The sequence below is a fragment of the Pyxicephalus adspersus genome, chromosome 5 (assembly GCF_032062135.1).
Source record: "Pyxicephalus adspersus chromosome 5, UCB_Pads_2.0, whole genome shotgun sequence".
In the NCBI taxonomy this organism is placed as follows: Eukaryota; Metazoa; Chordata; class Amphibia; order Anura; family Pyxicephalidae; genus Pyxicephalus; species Pyxicephalus adspersus.
In genome coordinates, this window is record NC_092862.1 from 60,120,983 (window position 1) to 60,144,506 (window position 23,524).

General features: G+C 34.8%; 1 protein-coding gene across 9 annotated transcripts in view; it reads left to right on the plus strand.

Moving 5' to 3' along the window:
• Positions 1–23,524, plus strand: part of ATXN1 (ataxin 1) — a 171,813-nt gene that overhangs the window by 72,321 nt on the left and 75,968 nt on the right. For 6 of the 9 annotated variants that reach the window (XM_072411651.1, XM_072411650.1, XM_072411657.1 and 3 more), the window contains exon 3: positions 5,818–5,888. The gene's annotated coding sequence lies outside the window, so the exon portion shown is untranslated. Of the gene's footprint in view, positions 1–5,817; positions 5,889–9,386; positions 9,463–18,168; positions 18,194–23,524 lie in introns of all 9 variants that reach the window. The other 3 variants (XM_072411654.1, XM_072411658.1, XM_072411655.1) reach the window with 2 other exon arrangements.

The window sequence follows — 23,524 nt, forward strand, 5'->3', positions numbered from 1 at the left end:
GAAGAATGCAGAAGCTGTATGATAAATGTTTTCCTGTATTGTTATCTTTAGTGTATGCGGTACGCTATTAGGAAGTGGGCAGCAGCTAGGAACCCCCAATAATTTAGCTAAATATGCTTTTATTCAAGAATGGTGTGTGTGGTTCATAGATTGTCATATAGTTTTGCATGGTGTTTTTTTACCATTGCTACCACATAGAAGGTGCTTTTTCAGTCCTAAACTTTTGTACATAGCAGTAAATGTAAAAGCAATACTGTTTTATTTGTATTATTGCAGGCTGTCTGCTGTAGTAACTGATCATTGCAATGTTACCATTATTTGCTTAGTTACAGGCTAGATCCATGTTTTCTCCTTCTCATGCCCAAAGTAAGCCAAACATATCTAGCTAATAAAAAGATAAAAGTGTAGAAAGTGTAGATTGTTTTCTGCCCTAATAATCTTGCTTATCTGCATTCTGTCTGTGTTAGCAGAATTTCAACACCTTTAGCAGGTGGGCGTCAGGAAGTGTGTAATAAATTAATGAAATTATTTGTGTGTGTACGTGGATTTATTAGGGACAGTCCCTTTTTTCAGTGTTAACTTATCTTAGTTGTTTGTCTGCAACTATTTGTATCCGTCACAATCTACTTCTGCTAAAAAATACATTTTCCTGATATTTTATGATTTGTGTAGAAATTATTTTAATCTATACTAAGGGTATACACACCAGAGACACAACAGATGCCAACTGAGTACTGCACATAGCTTCCTGAAAACATCACTGCACACTGCCTCAGGGCTTCTCTCACAACCCCCAGCCTTGATGTGAGCAGTAGGTTGGCTTTTGGGAGAAGTTATAAAAATATTAAAATGCTTTGCTGAATAGAGACGACAGTCTGGAGCAGTAGTCATTCTTAAGCAGGCTCCATTTGTATGCAGACTGCCTTTATGTAATGCCCACATGTTACACTGAGCCTCTGTATACTGAAAGTCAGGCTGGAGAGGAAAAAGCTAAACAATGCTGGATGCCCTCCAGCCAGAAAATGAGGCAGACTTTTTCTGAACTTAAAACATACATTTGGAAAACCTAAAGATGTTTTTTTTTTCTCCAAACGACTCCTTTTTCCATGATCACCATGCAAATCATACATGCTATTATGGAGATTAGTTCTTCCATTCAGATTTGTCATTGTTAAAGAGGCAATCTTATCTGAACAAGTGAAGACCGAAAAAGGTGCTGCTATGTGTTTTTGCTAATCTCTGAAGCTGGCTTCTCCACCAGTTAAATTCAGACTTTCTGGGCAAAACAAATCTATTTTTTGAGAGGGAGTATGTCCAGTCCCTGGTAAGTTGAAGTACATACACAAAGCCTAAACTATTTTAGTTAGTTTTTAGGTGGGTGATTTGGTCGACAACAGACTAATTTATCTGTCTTAGAGAACTTTCAAAAATCAGGCCCATTGTATGCCTATTTTATGGTGGTTACATTTACTGATGAAATGGTTGAGCATCTGATATAAAAGAGAGGACTCCCTGTATCCAACCCTCTAACAACATTCAATAAACTCAACAGTGAATTAGCAGGTGGTGGTGAATTGAGAAAAGTGGTTGTATTTTGATGGCCTTCTGGATTAATGAGAAACATCCACTTACAGACTTTCTAAGATCAAAAGGCCTAAATTGTATCGGTGTGGAGAGAAGGAGGTAATATTATGAGCAGGTAATTTATCCTATTTATATATGCAATTCCTAACTTTACATCTAAAGACAGTACTTAACCTAACTTGTCAATTTAAACTGTGCATACAATGGTAAAAAAAAGTGGATGTTACAATAGTTCAAAATATTGTGCAGAGTTGGCTCATATAGACAGCTGAAGACATACAAAAATCCTAAACTTTTCAAGAATCAAGCTTTGTTTTGCCCTCTCAACCTGCTAATTCTCTCAAACTTAGCATGCAGTATATTCATATAACTTCAGCTGCCTACAGTTTATATTTCTTAATCTAATTTTCATTTTGATAATATTTATAATAAATGTAAACCTTTAAATAATAATAATATGTGCTCAGTCTGGTGCTATAATTTTACTTTAAAGTTTTACTTTGAAATGTCATATCTGGCAGGACATTGCATTACAATACAAGCTTGCATGCTATTACCTTTTTCCTGTATGAAATGGTGCAATATCAATGTGTCCTCACTTCCCTTTTTTTGAATGTCATCCTTGTAATTGTATTGATGAGATGTCATCTCACTGTATACAAGTTGATAAAATTAGTTGTTTATATATAATAAATAACTATAATTTTATTATTTAGAACTCTGTCAGTAACAGTTAACGCAAAGCTGACTTGGATATCATGTCAAGGTGAACTCTGTCCACTTGGGTATCAGGTGCCAGTTTAAAAACTATATTTGATTTTCCCTGCTTCTTTGCCTAGTTCCTGTGATTGTTTAGGTCTCTGTGGGAGTAATGCTGGAACTATTTTCAGAAGTTGGTCCAAAATGTTGTCTGCAGTTATTGCACATTTAAATAGACAAATAAGAAATAAAACCATTTAAAAAATTTACTGCCCACCATAGGTTTGTTAGGAAGCAATAAACATGGGGCAGAGGGTTCATTCCAAGGACCTATATTCATTTCACATAAGAGTGTATATTTGTAAGACAGGTATCTTGCAATTATGGTGAAGGGTGAAAGCAGCTCTGGGGGCTGTGAGGTATCCTGTGTTATATATTTTAATTGTGCTGTGTTTATAAATCATTGAGGTTTTCATTTAAAAGTAGCATGTGTGAAATTCCCCAATACCATTACCTATAATGCCAGGCATTCTCCTATTCGTCATGCAGTAGTGCAACAAACCATTCAGGTTAGTTCTAAAGGGATTGGTGCCCATTCTTTGTTATAACTTAAGGAAGAATTACATCCTGAGCATGAACATTCCAGGTGTCAATTTGCCAACTAAGTGGGCATAGGACAATCACAATGTAGCTGTTGGACATCTGAAGAATATTAAATATTTAAAGATCTGTACTAACTGTATTTCATACAAACGTTATATACCTTTATCTGTGCTCTTAATTTGATTTTTGTTGTTAATGTGATTCTGGGAAGATGATATAAGAAAAGATTTCAAGCCATTATATACTAAATTACTGTCAAAAGTTTAAATTGAGTATATAGCATTTTTTGTATTTGCCTAAAATTCTTTTACCTGTAAATATTGTAAATATTGTAAAATGAGGTATTGTGTTTATTTCTGAGAAAGTTTTCAGAAGTGTAGTCACTAATTTTTTTTTGTGGTGTTGTTTACCTATTTACACACTATGGACATTAACCTAACGCTGTGCTTTCCCCTACCAGAGGTTAGGTTTACAGTCATGAGAATAAAGTACATCCTCTTTCAGTTCTAAGCTTTTGCCTATCAGGACATACCAAAAAAAACTTTGGTCCTTAGCAGGTCTTAAAATTAGATAAATACAACCTCAGATTAACAACACATGACATATAAACCTGTCATTGTTTATTTACCAAAGGCTAAGTGAAAGTGCAAAAGCAGTGTTTGAAAAGTAAGTATTTCCCATCCGTGGACATCCCAGCAAATTCACCCCGAGGTCAGATCATGCGGTAACTCAGAGATGGGTAATGATTTGGGCTTGTTTTGGAGCCACAAGACCTGGGCACCTTGTATCTCAGTCAGGACACTTTCTACATGGAGTTTGCAGGTCCTTCCTGTGTTTCCCTCTGGGTACTCCGGTTTCCTCCCACATTCTAAAACATGCAAATAGGTTAATTGCCCCGCCTTCCCAAAATTGACCTTAGACTATATTAAAGACATATGACTATGTTATAAATGATATATGACTATGGCAGGGACAGATTGTGATCCTTTGATGGACAGCTAGTGACATGACTATGGATATTGTAAAGCGCTGCATAATATGTCAGCACTATAAAAATACTGTAATAATAATGTTGTAAAAAAGAGTGTTCAGAATCTCTTTGCAATGCTGTAAGACTGAAAAAATCATGTAGAAATTCTTCACTTTAAGGTATTCCTGCTATAGGTGGTCTACAAGTTTTGTGTATATAGTTTTCCACACATCCTTCTGTATTTTGACTTCATTTTTGTTAAATGGAGTAATTTTCCATGTTCAGAAATGATCAAGCTAGAAGCTATTGACTGGTTCTGAAGTGTTAGTGTTTAACACTGGTTAAACACTGGTTAGTGTTTTGGCTTCTGCAGCAATATTTCATACATAGAGATGGAACAAAAATGGTATAGCCGTTGATGTCTGTCATTAGTTGCAATCCATCAGGTTGAGGAGTTTTTGAAGTGGGACAGCATATCTACTTTATAGTAAAATGAAAGTAGATATAGGCTTTAATGCAGAAAGCTGCTATCCATCCACTATTCTCGTTTTTTCATGTGCTAAACCGTGTCATATCAGTGATTGGTTACCATAATGACTAGATGAATTGAGTTAAACATCATCAAATGGAGAATTGTAAAGAGAATTGAAACTTTGTAGGTATAATAGTGTTACAGTAGCAATGAGCCCTGACAGCTATAATATGAAAGGTTGATTATGGCAGTTAAGCTGATTTCTGCACGTAACAGCATTTGTTTCACAAATTGCATTCCATGCATATAAGGCTTTTAGTTCATAATGCTAGGCCCTAACTACATGCCTGTATACTGTATAGTTCACTGTTGGTAGCAACAGTAGAACAAATTTGTGCTTCGTGACTGAGTAGATGAAAGAGAAAAAATGAATACATATTACTGTAAAGAGTTGATGCACTTGAGTTTGCCTTTCAGATCCTTTAACCTACATCAATATTGCATATGTTATCATATAATTTTTTTTTACAGCTGTATCTTTTTTAAAGGTGGTATACATTTACACACATACACCATTACATGACCTCAACCAGAGCCATTGATACAAGGCAGAAGAGATCCATGCTTTCATGTTGTTGACGCTGAAATTTGACTCTGTAATGCAAATGCTGCAGCAGAAAATAATTCCTGTTGTTTTGAACAAGTAAATAATGAAAAATTGTGTAATCCCTAAGAGGTTATATTCTAGCAGACTTAAAGTGGTGATTCAGTATATAATGATTGCCATTCGTGTTCTCTATAAGCATTAAAGTAAACAAAGTACAGTGAATGAGACTTATATGGTATATAATATATACAAGGTGTAATATACCTGATATTTTGCACAGCTAATTATCAGGTGTATTCTTTCTGACCTAAATTACACTTTATTTAAAGAAGAGCTTAAAGAAGAGAAGTCGAAAATACGCGGTCACCTACCCTTCAGTAATGCAATTTCTGCAAACTCCTGTCTGAGCTGGCATCTTTCAGGTTTTGCCTTCTTTCAGGTTTGGCATCTCTGGCCATCTTAGTTTGCTGTCCAGAGATAAGTTAACGTCTCTGCTTGTGCATGAGATTTGATTAATTTTGGCATGCAGGAAAACCTAGAATGTACACTGTAATGTTCAATTCACTGTAAATTCTAAAGATGTTTGCAAGTAGGAAGAGAAGCTCAGAAGGAAACTGAGACCCCTCAATAAATAAATTATCTTATTTGTTGGCTTTTTTTAGTTATTTAGTCAAGTAAAAATCAAAAGGTTTGGTACTTTGCATACCCAATAATGTGCAGACACATGCTTGGATAACTGAAGTGAATATTTATACAATCTATTTTGTAAAGATTCTTAGCTTCTTTAGTAAATCAGACCTATGTTTCTACTAATAATTGTACCACTTCAGTGAATCAGGATTACTTTTCTGCTTATACAATAACTGTTTGTTTGTGTTACAGTGTGCTGAAAATGTTGGTAGATAGGCCCCAAAAACTACACATAAACAGTGATGCCAAGAATACTGAGACTGGTAAGTTATTTTATATATATTTAAAATGATCTTGTTAAAATGTTATATGTGTTATCTTTAAGTTGTTATTCTTTTGTATGAAAAGGCAATATTGTAGCCACTTTCAATGAACTCATGCCCAAGCCACATTTCTTTAAATGATTGGGTTGATTTGGAACATAGTCTGTTTACCTAATGTAAGTAAAGTAAATGTTTATGTTGCAACGTGTATATTAATAAATAATGTAAAGCTATATTTACATTTATGTTGAATACCCAATCATATACTAGAAAACCTTTAGCTTTTCATTTCTGATGCCAGCAATTGGTTATTCAAAGTACTTGGCTTCACTAATTTACTAAGTCAGTTAACATTCACTGTGCTAAGGCAACAGCGTCTACTCCTTTAGTGATTCAAACTATGACCCTCCTTCCTCCCTGTCAAACTTATATTCATAGCACTATGGCATAGTTTCCTTCTTTTTACTGAGATGTCTATAATGAACAGCCAAAGGGCAAAGAATGTTTTCCATGTTCTTTTTACAGGCTATATACTCTTCAAACAGAAGGCCTATCGTTTCAGTTATGTTGGCTTTTGCAGCACCTAAGCTATTAGTACTTTTTCTGTATCCTCACACAAACCATAAAATCACAGAATTACCATCTAATTCACTGCTTTCGTTGGATTAATTTTCCTGATAAAAATAACAGACCAATGCAAAAGAACATATACCCAAGACATAATAACCAGATTGGGTAACTGCAAATTCTTTGGAGAAATTTAGCATATTTAAATCAGGAACGCAATGTTGTGTGACTTCAGTGACCTTTGCCACCATGGACAATAATCTGCATAAAAAGTATGCACTGATTTTGGTTGTAAACTGCATATTCTTTTTCAGTTATTAGTCTTGAAGTATTTTGTAATTGAAACATTAGATTTAATTTGAAAATATTCCATTAAATCCTTTTACAAATTAGCTAAGTGTTGGATGTAGATTGGAACATTGGGTCAGTCACCACCACTGTCACATAAATGTTAAGGGAATATGGGTGCTCCTTTATATTCCTAAGTACCATTTTTTTCTTCTCTCCCGATGGCATGACTTAATGCATTTTGGAGGAGTAAATAAAGATAGGCCTTGAAATAAACCTGTTAATATGTCTTTCATGGACAAAGTTTGATTTAGGCCTGTTTTAGGGAGCTCTTAGCAGGCATTACGTAATGAGACATCTGATGCAAAACTATAACTCCCATCTCATTTTGAGTGACAGACTGCCTCTTATGTTAGCAGTTTTCCTTTGCTCCCCTCTATACTGTATGCAATTATTAATCATATGCATATAGATATTTTTCTAGGCATCCATATTCAGTCCTGTCTTACAAGTTAGGTTTACATGTCACAATAAAAATTACTGCAGAGTTTCTTTACTTCTGAAAACTATTTAGATTGAGACTATTGTATTCAACCTGGTATATTGAAACATGTGCACCAATTATCTTGTCTGATTATAGAGATTTCAAAATTTAAAATGCTGCTGTTAGGTTTAGCAAATTCTATACTGTAAGGCATAATAGACATTTATTATCTCTTTTTTTGTCATGAGTCAACATAACAATTTTTTTTTTTTCACATGAAATGTCACTTTTCAAAGGCAAGTAGTTGAAATATCTAGAAGGACAGCAGTGCTTGTTATGCTGTGATAAAAACTGTATTTAAAATATACAAAATATATTTAGTGTGTATATTTAGTGTGTACTTTAGAGATGAATACAGTACATAGATTCATTTAAATTTTATGATGTTGGGATGCAAAGCAGCTTTGTTCTGACACCTAATATGTAGATGCTTGTTTTAGATCAATGACTTACCAATAGTTAAGGAAGCATAAGTAGGGTGGCCCCAAGGATGTGCCCAACAAAAAAGTCAGCTTAGATCAGAACTCAAAACCCATTCTGTTTTTGATTTAGTCTTGCGCCATGAGCCAACTTCTTTTGAACTGCACATCACAGGCACCATTTTATTCTACTACAAACCTTTTTCATACACATACAAATTAATTATTTGCTTCATAATATTAGTTATATCAGCAATCACTGAGTGATTAACACAAAAGCAGTTCCACAGTAATTTGTTTTCTTCACTCTGTTTTACAGTTGTTGAGATGTTTTGGTGTTAGTATGCAATCATTTTTTTTCTCTGTCAAACATTTCTTTCCCCGTCAAACTTTTGTAACCATTCTTGAAGCATTACAAAAATCCCATGTTTAAAGGTTAAAAAATTCTAGAATTCTAATTCTAGAATGGGTGGCATGTGCAGTATAAATTCCAACATGTCTTTCCTACCTAAAAATGTTGTGAATCTGCCAAGCACCTATGTGATCAGATATTTAGATAGATTGGGAGAGCCAAATTACTTGTAGGGCTTAATTTGGGTATATTTTGTGAAAGGGTGTGTGGAGCAGGTTCACAGGTGCAGTAAAGGATGTTTTGAAGTGCATAACCCATACATTTGTGAAATTCTGTGCCAAGAAACCAGAGTTAGAGCAGGTAAAATTGTTTACCAGAGCAGGATTTCTTTATTACCTTTCTTTATTACCGGAATGCAACTTTATCTTAAACAGGCAGCTGACAGTTTATAATCTGTAAAGATGAAGATGGATACTGTAGATCTCTGCATATATAAATTAAACACAGAGTGGGTTTGTAATATGCAACAAATAAAAATGAGGCAAACTAAAATGTAAATTATGTTAATTAACTATTGAAACAATTTTCTGCAAACTACCTCAGACCTTTTCCTGTCTGACTATAGGGCCATTTCAATCGAAGACAGCAAACCTTAACATCACACTTTGCTGGAATCATATGTGAAAATATATTCAGCTTACAGTTATAAACATGGGTGTCATTTAGGTTTTCCAACATGCTTGGTTGATTCCCCTCTTTTAATTTGCATGGGGAGTTGTGAGAAATGTTCTTAAGGCAAATGAAAGAAAAAGCACAGTTTTCCTACATCCATGCCCGTCAGTTAGTCTTAGATCTTTACCTTGTTGCTGGTTTACAGGTTGTCCTTTCTTTGACCATCCTTGTTAGGCACTAACTACTAATATATCACCCTTCTTGAAGGTACCAAGGTTGTCAATGTTCTTCAGTTCACCTGTAAGCGGTTTTAATGTTTTGGCTGATCAATGTGTTAACTGGGGTTTATTACACATTTTTAAATCAGAAAAATGCTCAGATTTCTGTTTTCTTTTAAGCAAGCATCCTAGAGAAATGTTGCAAAACAACAACTCTTAAATTAGTTACTATTAGTATGTCTGTTAGAAATACTTATTGATCACTTGCCCTATTTATAGCACCATTGGAATGAGCCAGAGCCAGGCTTTGAGCCCTGCTGTGGATTAAGGATTTAGACTAGCGGAAACAATATTTCCTTCTCATAGTCTGGCAAAGCTCTTTTGTTCAGAGCAGATAAAAATATATTTTGCACTAATTAGATGTTCTGTTCTTGTCAGATTTCATCCTTATTGCATGACTTAAAGTGCAGCTGCTCAAAAGCAGGTTGACGGGTTTGGTGTAAAAAGTTGCTCTGTGAGTATTTATTATGAGTAATGTGTTGGCTCCTGAAATTTTCTATTTTTTTTTTTTGATCATTAAAATAAGACTTCTGTATATTTTCACTGTACAAGATGAGTGGTAATCTAATGAAAAGAAGTTGTATTTGTAGAGTGGTCCTTAAACAGATGTTCAGTCATCCTTGTGGTCAAGTCAAACCTATAGTAATTTTGCAGCTAGATACATATAGTATGATTACTTAACACACAAAGTATAACTTTAGTATTTTCATGCTTAGAACAAAAAAAAAAAACATCTTCATAGCGTAACTTGCATCAGCATTTCAGTGCCTGATTTCAGTGTTAGTGCTTCTGCTCTCTTCTGTGCCCAATGCTTTCCAAATGGCCCATAATTATAATAGTCTGCCTTGATGACCTATAGAAATGTGTGGGAGGTAGGTGGGTACAATACATTACCAGGAAGTGCTAAAGCACATTTGGCCACCATGAGAGAACTAAAAACTGCTTCATTTATCTGCAAGCACCTCTACAGACCTATAAGCAACTTTTTTGTTGTTGTTGTTGACAAAGCCACTTTAAGTGGCTTTTTCAACAACAACAAGCACTTTCAACAACAACGACTAGCATTTTCAAAAGGAAGGCACTTCCTTATATTTCTATTGCAAGCTTAAACTGCACTTTGTCATAGAGATTTTGATCATTCACCAAGAAATAATTTAAACACTAAAATATTATTTTACACATAGTTGACAAACTTATGGTATTTTTATTTTCAAAAATGTAATACTACAGTCAAAGTGTTCTTTTGTGTGGGGGGAACCTGTACACTTTATTTGTTGCATCAAGTAAAGCCATTATTCTGTACATGGAAATGTATCCATGTATGTAACTCTTTATACACTTGATGGTCGATCTCCAAGAATGTATGTGTGGATTTATTTAGAAATGTATGCACTTATATTACTTTGATAACTTCCACAACACTTTACAAAATCCAAGGTCTTAGTTACTAACTAAGGCCAGAATTTGCTGTTTCTCATAAAGTTATATAAGAATAACATCGTCAAAGGCCAATTTGAGGGGAAGCCAACTAACCTTCAACTATGTTTTCTTTCAATAAATTTTATCGAGAAAAAATTTTCATAAACAAATTGCAAGACAAATAAAAATATAACAGTACATATACAATGCAGTCAGCAGTAAGTACATGGGGCACAAACAATCATAACCAGACAGTGCCTAATACAGAGCATCATGAAACTTTTGCTTTAGACTATGGAAAAAAATCTCTAGAATCAAAATGTTATATTAGTTTAATTAATCAACTGAGCAGAAATTCTGGAGATCCAAGATTTCAGTGAGCAGGTCAAGGCCCTACTTAGGGCCATATTCTAGACTTCCATTCCTGCAACAGAATACATTCTATAATCCTATTTTAAGGCACGTTTAAAACAAGCGATTTAGATACAAGACATCAACAACAAAAAAGGATGACAGGGAGAGGGGGAGGGAAGAAGACCGGGTTTCAACTAATGTGATACCAGTTACTATACGTGAGCCCAGGTGTAGAAGTTGCGGTCCTTGGGCACACCAGGGTGGGCAGGAAGATACATGGTACCAAATCACTAAGCAGAACAATTACCAAGGAAGGCCAGGTTCCAGGCATGCAGCAAGTGAGAGATGTCAGGTCACAGGCTTGGGGTCAAATACCAGGGTTTTTCCCAGCGGGAAAAATATGGTAGTGGATGTGAATACCCAGTAATAGATTACCTTTACCCAAGGGGTCTTTGTTGCATGTTTGTTTGTATGAAGTAGAGCTCAGGGGAGATTTCACATATTTCAGAGCCCCTTGCACAAAGTGCTCTAGTTGTAGATATTAAGATAATAATTTGGAGGATCTGACTTTGAGTGTCTCGAATAGAGTTGAAGAGCATGTCCCATTCATTGTTACAAGAACTATGTTTATTTGATGTGGGAGTAAACCCATTCAAACCCAGGGAGATCATACAAACTCCAAGGAAATAGTGTCCTGGCTGAAATTCCAACTTTGCACCCTAGTGCTGCAAAGCCACAGTGAACCCTTGAGCCTCTGTGCTGGTCCATATAGCAGAACCTATAGCAATGTGGGATAATGGTTGTACAGGAGTAACAATCAGCCAAGGGAGTTTTTTTCTGGTATGATAAATGAAAAGGTTGTAATTAGGAACAATAAATTTCCTTTTTAACAGTACCTCATGATTGATAGGTAAATCTCTCATTGTACTCCTTTTATAATGAAGGTGCATCTGTTTTCATGATTTCAAGTGTATACTCTCAAGCTATACTTAGCATTGGGTTGAGGTAAAAGCATTTATCAATTATGACATATTCTGTAAAACAGTTCCAGCAATAAAGTACTTTCTGCAGTATCAATAGCAACTAAGCAAAGTCACTTGTACTCGTCTTGCTCCAGTAAAGTGAATTCTGATTGGGTAACTTACAGTACTTACAGTACAGCATGTTCCACTAGTTTTCCACAGCTCTTGACTTTACTCCATCCTATTTGCTATTACCATCTTGTTTCCCAACCCTAGAACACCTGAGAAGGTAACAAGACAAAAACCTGCATAATATGTGTGTAATACGCCTAAATTATTAAAGCTTACCAAGGCTGGAGAGGATATCATTTCATTAGTGGGGCTGGGTGATCCAGCAATCTTGGAATGGATTTCATCAAAGTAATTTGCCGTTTGCTAGCAAATGTTTTGAATCTTGTAACAGATCCGTTTCAGGTTTGCTAGATCACCCAACTTCACTGATGAAAGTGTATCCTCTCCAGCCTCAGAGAGCCTAAATAAATCAGACCCAATATTTTAAGGATTATTCTTCCTGTCCTTCTCCAGTGAATAGTACAGCGCTGCGTAATATGTTGGCGCTATATAAATCCTGTTTAATAATAATAATAATAATACCAACCATAATAAAGGCACCCACAACAGCCTACAAGGTCTGATGCACCTTAGCTCAGTCAATGTACACCTTACCAAGGATATTGTGATAAGTTATCAACATTGTATCTGTCATCTGCCTTTTTATTTTATTATTTATTTTTTGTACAATAGTGCAAAATTTCCAACCTTCCAGTTTGTTGCTGTTGTGGTAATTAAACATGCTAATAAAAGGAAAACAAGACCACAGATTTGAAGATCAAATCCCACAGCCCTTTAGAATATTTCAAGGATAAAACATGTGCAGTTCCAAGTACTATACATCTGTTTTTACCAAGAGCCAGCATAATGTGCCATCAGAACAGTTTCAGCATAATGAATAGGAGATTGCCTTCATGTCTGGTGTCTTATTTTTAAATCATAAAGTAGAGTTTATTTATTTATATAGCATTACCATCTTGCACAGCACATTACAAAGTGCATAAAACACCTAATAAACTATCACTTGGAGAGCCTGTGTCTGGGTGGCCAGCATTGTACAGGGTAGATTATTTAGGTTTCCAGTTTTATTTCCACCATCCCCTTTATAGGGGTGTACAATTTGTTATTGGTCTTCTAGTACATTATACCATTTCGGGACTGATGGGTCCAAGTACTACTCCCCTCAAACTCCCATTAAACAAATCAAATCCATTCTATCATGTCTTGTTACTTATCTATGATATACCATGTTACATAGAAATTTTAATGTAAAGTTATTGTTCTTGTCTCTATCAATGGGGAGTGTATAATTTTGTGATTTTAGTGATGCTACCCAGTAAATATAAACCAATGATGACTGAATCCTATCGGTTGCAGCCTTCAAGAGTTCTGCAGGCATTGCCATTGTGACCACAATAAACTTTGATTAGCTGTGAAAAAGCTTTGGATCTGATCATTCATCCTGTGACAAGAATATTTGTTTAGTCTATTCTGTTTTTTGCATTTGTTGTTTGCTTTACATGCTACCTGTTTTTTTTTTAAGGAGAGGCCTGCACTACCACGCTGTCATTTATGATCTGAGTTGATTTACATTTATGTGCTTCTTACTATATCTGACATCATTTTTTTTTTTTGTTCAGTAAACATTCCTATAAAGGCGGAAGTAAAACTGGAAACCTAACAAATCTACATGTACAAATAAAACAAAGTATATGTATAAGTGTGTCTGTTTTTGCAGTTTGTGTTCAGTTGGAGAGATCCCCTTTCATTTCCTGCTGTTTAGACTCTCCAGGAATTGGGAGGAAATCTCTGCAAAGTAAAGAAAATGCACCCTTGTCATCAGAACCAGTGTCCCCTCTGGAAGATTTCCTCTTCCTTTCTGTTCTGAGGACAATTTAAAATTTTCCAACCTTTTTCAAATCAAATGACATTGTTCATAGTAACAAACAGTATGAATTTCCCAAGTGGTGACACAGGACGCCATAAGACCTGACTTGTTCAAACCCCTCAATACAAAAAAAACAACAACATTTTTTTCTGTAGATACACTCCTATCTCTAATTGCCATCATTGTGTTGCTGGACACCCCTATTGTCTGTGCTTTGTTACTAAATAGGCTAGAGATACTACTATTCTAATTAAATTCTAGATACACAACATGCAGTATAAGGAAGCTCACTTTCAATATCCAGTCGGTGAAAGCCATATTGATCTCTCAATTTATGAGACCCTCACCCAATCAGTTTAGCACCAGTCATGACATAAATAAACAAATGTGTGATTTATGACCTAATGAAAGATAAGATTTTTTTTCCATGAATTTTATTCTATCTCTCTTTCCCAGCACTTAAAAGTCCCCGGAGATTAAATATGTTTGAGATCATCTGTTGTCTTAAACAATATTTTTGTTGGTTTAGCATTCTGTATCTGCACTTCTTTCAGAAATATAATCTACACAGCATAAGGGAGCCGTTAATTGTATGTAAACTGTATTTCCAAATGTGCTGCAGAGTAGCTGCTGGGTATTGTTTTCTAGGTACCAATAAAATTGTATTCAGAGTGCATCTAATACAGAAAATGTCTAATAAAGAACATGAATAATGAAGTCAATTCCCCACATATGCCAATACTGTGTGTATTTTGAAAACCTTTTAATAATTTTAATAAAGTAAGGAAGAATTAAAACCTTGTCTACCAATGTCTACCAATATGCACATGTAAATAATTCCCGGCAGTCAGCTAAACCCAGATTATACAGAGCTGGACATTCTTTTTCCTTCCATAACACATCCCCACCACACAACAAATGGCTACCACTATGTAAACAAATGAATTTAATTCAATAATATTAAGTGTTTTAAAAACTTTACCACACATTGGCTAAATTATATTCCACAAACAGATCCATTTTACACATATAAGAACAATTACTGAAATCTCTATATGTCCCCTTTTAACACATACATTCTGCCAATGTGTGCATGCATATTTATATTGTGATTGGTCTAACAAACAATTTCCAAGCAGTCCCTTTTGTCACCTACTGCCTGGAGAATAGGGGCTCATGTGTGGGTTGTGTGAAGAGGGAGATGTTAGTACTCAAATATGTTAGAAAAAGATGGGGGATTTCCATGTGGGTTGGAAATCCCCTTTAGCATCAGTCTTTATGCAACAGTGGTTCAGAAATGTGTCACACTATATAAATATCTCACATAGTGTAACTGCATAAACCATTAAGAGTGTAAATCAAATAAACCTAACCAGGAGTTTTGTTTATTTTTTTTTACCCTTTTTCTATCTTTTTATGCACTTTACTGATAGCCTATAAACAATATGCTGCTGGCAGGACCAAAAATGCACCTTACCATCACACTGCTGTGTGTTGTTGTGCTTTTCAAATGTGCAGCATGTTCTACATGTAATGTTCAAAAAAATGGCTGCTCAACACAATGCATGGCAATGCTCATGGAAACCCACATCCATAGCAATTTGCATAGGTTATACCTATGCTCTGCCTTTTTTATTTATTCTTTTTTTAAAGACTTCTTTTAAAGCAGACTTGCCATGCATTAGGAAGGACCATGTTCCTAACAGTGTCATTATATATATATATATATATATATATATATATATATATATATACTGTCATATTGTTAAATGAAACTTTTGTTAAAAACATGTGGTTAGGTATTGTTGACCTCTCCTTCTGAAAATATAAGTACAAGTTGACATTCAAAAATCTGGCCATCTATATTTCCAGTTCCTTCAGATTTCCGGCATGGATTTCAAAGCACGTTTTCAAATTTACACTGTTTTCTGGAGGCGCCGTTTATATTTTGATGGCGCTGTACTCCAGAACCAGCTGTTGGGTCTTGCTTGCACGTGCTTTCCTGCTCATTCCTTCTCATTTATTTGCTGCTGTAAAGCCCTATTATGGATTCAGCATCCATCTAAAGGACTGTACAGGTAGTAATTTTCTATTAAATATATACAGCATAAATAACCGTAAAAAATCTGGGATTTTTGAAAAATGCAGGAAATTGCAGGATTTTAACTACAGGATGTCAGTATGTGTTATTGTTGAAATGCTGCCATGTTTTTGATTAGAAACACTGTTGCAGGAGGATCAGAGGGATTTGGTCCTAAAAAGAGGGTCAGTCCCTTCACATCTTGGATATATGGGAGCCATGTAGAAATTTTTGCTCATTGTCAAAGTCATGGATATTCATTGCCACAGAATCCACTGCTGACTTACCTCATTCTGTTGCTTTATTACCAACGGAGTTGCGCTCTGTAAGCTACTTCCTGTTGGCAGAAATGTGTTTTACCAGGTGGTATGATGTCCAATTTACAAAGAGACTTCTGCCTGTATCCTGAAGGATTGCTGCTGGTACAATGCCATGATGTACTACAACTAACAGCAAGGTGCATTTCCCACACTACTTTGCATTTTAAAAGTCATTATATTACAAATAATTACTAGTGGCACCAACTTTATATGCGCTTTTTTTTCTGTCAGGTCAGTGAAATGCTGGCTAGATTCCACAACTGGAATGTGTCTATTCATAGATGCAAAGCCAACATTCCTTACTAAAAACCAGAATCACTACTATTTCCTCTGAATTGTTCTTTAGTTAATTACAGACTTTCCTTTAAATGTTAAGATATGTTTCATCCCTTTTATTCATAAGGAGATAAAAGGTCTGTTTGCAATCCATGTTTTTTAAATCCATTGTGGATGTCAGCAGTGAAATCTAACTGCCTAGAATACCGAATCTATTTATTGCCATGGATAAGAGTATTTTATTTCACTGTATTCAGGCTACAGGTCACTCAAAGTATAGGTCAGGTCATCCTCACTAAATTCTTTATAGTGCTGAACTGTGGGAGTTCTTGTCACTCTTAGGAGGGAATATATCAATATATGATATAAATCTAGCATCTGACCAATTTGTATCTATTTACCAAGTAGTTTTTGTGCAGCTCCCTGTGCTGGCACCGTGCCAGCCATTTAGTCACAAGCCTACATTGCTGCACTGGTTGAACCAGCATTTGCACATTATATAGCGGGTGGCAATGAGTGGTATTGAACTACCCACTGCCATCCCCAGTTCTTCCCAGTGGGAACATAACCAAAAAAAACAAAAGAACATGGCCTGAGGCCAATGTTTTAAAATCCAATATGCTTTGCTGTTTTTTTTTTCCCCTTGAAAAGTTTAGCCTCTGTATTTGTCACTAAAATGAAAAATGAATGGGAATTACAATATTTTATGGATATCATTGTACTAGAAATAGAGAGGAATCACAGGGAGATCGATTCTGCCAGCATAATTTATGGTAGATTTGTTCCTCTACATTTTCCCTAATGGGTAAATTTTAAACTATGATTTCTGCTTCTATGTTTCTGCTTCTATTTACGTCTGAGAAACAAAGCATACTGCAATTGTATTTATTGCAACAAGCTGTCAAATAAAATGAGACTGCAGAGCGGACAGTGTGAAGGGTGGAAGGCCAGCTGATAACTTCACAGTGGCACAGTGACACACAAAGATAATCCGACCCAGTGGGTATTCTTTCTGTCTGCTGCCATAATAGTTGCAGGACTGCTGTGATCTTTCCTGAAGTAACATCGCCAAAACAATATGTACATGCAGTTCAAGCAAGCAATGGCATAAATTATGTACCTGTCACCTTCTTACACTTGACATTTACAGTAGTATATGAAAGACAGAAATGTGTTTGCTTGAAAAGGATTACTGTGCACAAATACAAGGCTACTTTTATAAGACTCTCTTTAAAGTTTCATAACTCCCTTTGTTCACAGTAACTGAGAAACACCCACAAAAGGCACTTGTAGTTTCTATTTTACACATTATCTGTTTGTTAGAGCTTTGACATTTATGCATATTACAGATTTGAACAGTACCACTGTATTCAACTTTTACAATACTCGCCTAAAGAGAACTTGTTTATCAGCTTTTGGACTCTCAATTATTTGTAATTTCTTAACAGGTAGCAAATAGACTATACAACAAGCATCTACATGCGGTGTGGAGCAATTTCTTAGTCAAAGTTCACATGTGAACCAGTAAAATAATAAAAAGCTCAGCTGAACCTGCTCAAAAGGATAATGCAAAATATGAATAAAAAGTAAACAGTAAGGTACTTGATTCTTTTATAGAAAAAAATAATTTTGTCAGTTTATCATGTTCAGGAATTCTATACATACCTTTAATTTTAAATTGTGCATGTTGTAAGTAAAATAAACCGTCCAATACTTTAACACTGTGTTTCCATAACTTCTCATTTAACAGGCAAGTTGTGGGTTCTGGACACCTTGTGAGTAACCAAACTACATGCATTACTATCATTGTTTTGTATTTAAATAGAACCACCATATAATGCAGCAATATACAAAGTCTTTAGTCACTAACTGTCCCTTAGAGGAGAGTATAATCTAATATCCTTAGCATAGTCATATGCCAATAATATACCATGCAAGGAATTATTTTGGGGGGAAGCCAAATTACCTACCAGTATGTTGGTCCTATGCATAAATCTCATTTTCAGGTGCCTGCAGCTTACATTTTATACAGATTTTATATAGATGGGCACTTTAATATGGTTATCTTATCTAATAGTTGTGGAAGCCACTCATTCCCTAAAGGACCAGTGGAAAATTGAAAAGGTGAGGTGGGCCAATACTTTTTATTTCCATCTGCAAGTTTCAAATGCCATAAATATAGGTTTCAATCCCCATGGCAATTATGTGATAGTATTTGCAGGCAACTTGTGTCTGTATTTCTTTTATGGTGGCAGTTTAGGTAATAATAATTCCTGGGAGGTTTGCTTACATAAATAGTAGGTTACAGTTAGATAATAAAAAAATGTTGTATAATTTTAGTGAATGCTGCCTTTCCTACTTCCTACCTATAAAAGTGCAGCTAAATAAATATTTACCTATTTATCAATGGTGGTAACAAAAATACATCCAGGGGTAGCTAGTTATAAAGCATTGGATCTGACATTTACTGAAACATTACCTAGTGGACAATTAAATATGGCCATTGAAATACATTGACCTGGAATGTTCTCCGCCAGGGAGAACATTCGGATTTACGTCTTTTTAAATAGAACCTCTTACTGTTGTAATATTATAATCCCAGCATATACATAGAATACATCATGAAATATTTTCTTTCATTACATTGAGTCATATTTGTTATAAATATACTGCTTGTGGGGGACAGTTTACAAATAGCAGACAATCAACATTTTTCCTACAAAGACCAATGCAAGTTGTTGCTTTTAAAAGATGTCATTAGTTACTAAATATTTTTCATACTTTTTCAACAATAAGGTTTATGACATATATGCTAAAACCTGGGATTTAATTGTTATATGATAATTAAAATCCCTGCTGTTACTATGAGGTGTTCTGTAGTCAGCTAATACAAAAGCTGGATAGTTTAACAACATTACACTGTGTAATGTATGGATGAAATGTAAAAATACATATCAAATTCAATGTAATGGCTATGTCTGATCTGCATCTAGGTAAATAATTTGGTTAAATGTATGCTTAAAAAGAATGTGCAACTATATACTAATTAATGACCTTTATTGTCCATCTATACTGACAGAGACAACTTGGATTTTAACTATAAAATGACAAAGCCCAGATAAATTATATATATTTTAAGTAATGAATAGTTAGAAATTTAATAAATATGGATTTTCTTTATTATAACTTAATTTTTTAATAAGGAAATTCAAAAATATACTCTTTTTAAATTAAAGAATCTAGATTTATAGATAAGACAATACAGTGTTAATGCTTATTTGTTTGAATCCACCTGTTTGGGAAATTTATCCTCTGTGTCAGTGATCATTATCAAAAGGATAGAAAATAATAATAAATTCAAATGTTTGATCTGTCACTAGAACTGTAAAAAAGGAGAACTCTTTCAGTGAGGAAATTTGTTCTGTTAACAGCTGTCTATGTCTAGGATAGAAAATAAATTGAGTTTTCTCCAACAGGACAGATACAAAAACATAGAGTTTACCCATTTGGTGCTCTATCCAAAATTATATATATATATATATATATATATATATATATATGTGTGTGTATATGTATGTATATGTAAAATGTATGTAATACCTCTTCTTTATTATGACTTCATTCTTTATATTTTATATAGGGGATGGGAAATATAAAACACTCTGAATAGGATATTAATTCAGTTATACTGATAAACATGAATCATTTGCTTATGTGCTGAAATACCTCATTTCGTTACTAGTGGGTAAGCCTTTGGTTTCATCGATGCTATGCTCATAAAGCGACCCTTTCCTTTTCCTGGTGCATCTCAGAAAAATGGTTTTGTTTTGACTATACCGATATCTGTTTTGTTTGCAATCCCACACAATAACCTTTAATTATGAGTGTGTGTAAAGGTATAGCTCTTTTTCATTTTCAGTTTTATAAATAATATTGAACAAGTAAAACTATCTTGGCATTTTTTTTTATAACTAACAATATTGTGCATTTCCATTGCACAACTATAACGAACACATTGACCCTGATTTACTAAGAGCATTGTGCATGTTTACTTTCCAGTTGAATTACTACTCATGAAGTGAATGCTAACCTTAGTAAATTCATTGAAAAGAATTGAAAGTTTAGTTACAATAAAGGGATCTCTTTTTTGGTCCCTACTCTTTATTCCTTCAAAACTGTTTAACCCCCCCCCCCTTTTAATTTATGATGGGTACCACCAAGTACAAGTTCACTATAGGGATTATATTCTAGGCACCTATTACCTACAAATGTGCTAATAGGTTGTAGGGATTTATAAATTGTGTCACATACATCTGTTTTACATTGGTGGGTTGTACTGTTCCCTGGATTATTGCAAATGTTTATTTTCTTGGCTATATCTATTCAATGAAACATTATTGTAAGAGAAAGTGAACTTGCTTTTCTTCTTTATTAAATGAACTCTGTTATGCTCAGAAACATATACAAACCTATTCAACAATCATTTACAAACTTGAATCACAAGATTCAAGTTGCAAGCATGGGTAATCAGAAAGAATGTGAAAAATCCCTTCTGAATAGCCAAAAGCACACACTTCCTTTAAGGTTGTAGATTTATCGACCAACACCTACCCACCTGTCAGCAACAAGGCACACTGATAAAGAAGGCTCCATGGTGTAGCAAGGCTAGCTAACCACAGCAGACACACCTTATAGGAAACCCTGCTGTGCACCTGCATAATGTAAGTTTACAATGTACCAGAGTGCTGTTAACACAGAATAATTGTTCAACTTCTGTGAAACATGTAAACACTGCAAATCAAAAAGGCAAAACCAGAAGAAACTAAATGGAGATCTGGAAGGTAACAATATAGGCTGGTATGACTGTACAATTAGAGAACAGTCACCTAAGTTTGTCCAGATCACATGACAATGATCTCATGTCTATGAATCAAATACCAGTTCCAGTTATTACACTTCTGATTCTCTTACCCTAAAACATAAACTATATCAATTCCATGTGGTATTTCCTCTTTTCTCCCTACTTTCATAGCCCTACCCCTAAAACATGTTGACACATTTGCAGGTCTATGGGCAACGTTTAGGCATGGGGAAGCTGTTAGATAGCAATTAACAATGTAAAATCCGCATGTGTGTGTTTTATATATTTTGGTTTTTAAACAACAGAAAAGCAATTTAGAACAATTTCAAATTTTCTTAAAATTCAAAAGTGTAAATACCACTATATCAATCACTAAAAACATTTTATGATGCATGTATAAGGTAGTCAAAGGTAATAACTTGTCTAATTTATCTTTTATTTTACCCATATATTTCCGCCAAGTATGGCATCCCAATAAATAAATATATATATATATATATATATAAATAAACTGTAAGTACATTTAAACGTCTCCCTTGGTCCCCTGTAAAGTCTCACAAATACCTATAGCGCTCACTGTTATATGTAAAAGCCTAATTTTCCCAGGCCATAAAATGAAAGCCCCATGTGGGAAGGCTCAGTTGTAAAGTTCCTATCAGTTAGGATCTATTTAACAACTCTTTAAACTATGCAAACTCTCTAGTTTCTAGTAGCTCTAGGAAGTTAGGTTAAAAGAGAGAAAGCTGTGACAGGTATAGCTGTAAAGAAAGGCATAGGGAAGCTTGAAAATGTAAATAAAGATTTAGCATTCTGCAATTTTAAAGTTATTTATCTACTCAGTTTTGTTCTATGGCCTAGTCTTTTCGCAGAAAAATATCAATGCTTGTAATACATATCTATTCCACAACCTATCTGTCTAGAGTTACAAGGACAGCAGGCAAACTAAACAGGGACAAAATGTTCTATATATGGTAAAATCTTCTAGTAGTGGAATGGAAACATACCTATAGTAACTAATTTTATTAAGTACAAGAGGTGTGGCTTCATACTAATAAAATACACTAAAATACCAGACTATATACACTCTCTTTTTTTCACATTAGTAAAACTTTTATCAAGTAACAGACATTTCAAAAGTTGCAGTAACACATTAGCAAAAGTAAAATTACTGATGGATGTGGTAGACACGATACCATTTACCTGCACCAATTTTCCTGTCAGAAATGACAACATAAGATCAAACTGTGTCTGAACAGGAGCAAAACTTTGAAGTCAGATTGCTCTTTTATTCTATTTCTGGAGCCTGTTCAATGGGTACTTTTGGAGTATGAGATGCTTTTTTGTTAAGTACAATACGAATTACTTAGACTCCGTAACTTTATGTTACAAAAGAATTGCCGACATGAGGTCTTTTATCTTTAATACTTAGGAGATACTTTGTGTCATAGCTGGAAACACCAGACCAAAGATCTGTTATAGTTCACAACATTAAAAATAATGTCCCTTGCAGTTTTGTCACCTAAACCATTTGTGTGTTTATCAGGTTGCCTTAAGGAATCTTTTATGGTAAAACATGGAGGCTGCTATTATAGACCTGGCCATCTCAAACTGCTGTCATTGCCGTCCATCTTTCTTTAATACATTGAGTCACTAACACCAGAGATTGTTTACCCAGGAAATCAATTTTTAATTTGTTTATCCATTTATTTTTTCTACTCAGTGGGCTTGTGTATTTTGTGTATCTGGCTTTCCTGATCTCAATACTATTTCCAGGTCAGGGATTGAGTAGTATTTGAATGCAGAGAATTAATAGCCAGGCAACTAGAATTTCCAGAATGAAATTAGCAGTATTGTTCTTAGTATTTATCTCATTACTGGTTTATTGTATTGTGCCTGAATTGCTCATGTTAGGCCCCCTGCCCAATACATAGAACCTTCTTAGTAATAAAAAGCCAAATAATGTGCTATTCTTCCCTATCACTAAACCACTTTCTAGCAAATCAGTGTAGATTGTTGCAGAAGGCCCAGTGGCTATAATTGTAAAAGTACAAATCAGAGCCAGAGTGGTCTTGGCAAATAATGAAGGGGCAGATAGCCTAATGATTACCATCAGCTTGTGGTAGACCAGACACCAGGGACATGAAATATAGTATATAACTGGCAACATACTTTACACTGGAACACATGGAATTGGGCCATACTATTTCTTTGGCACTAGAAAAAATGGTGATATTTAATAATATGC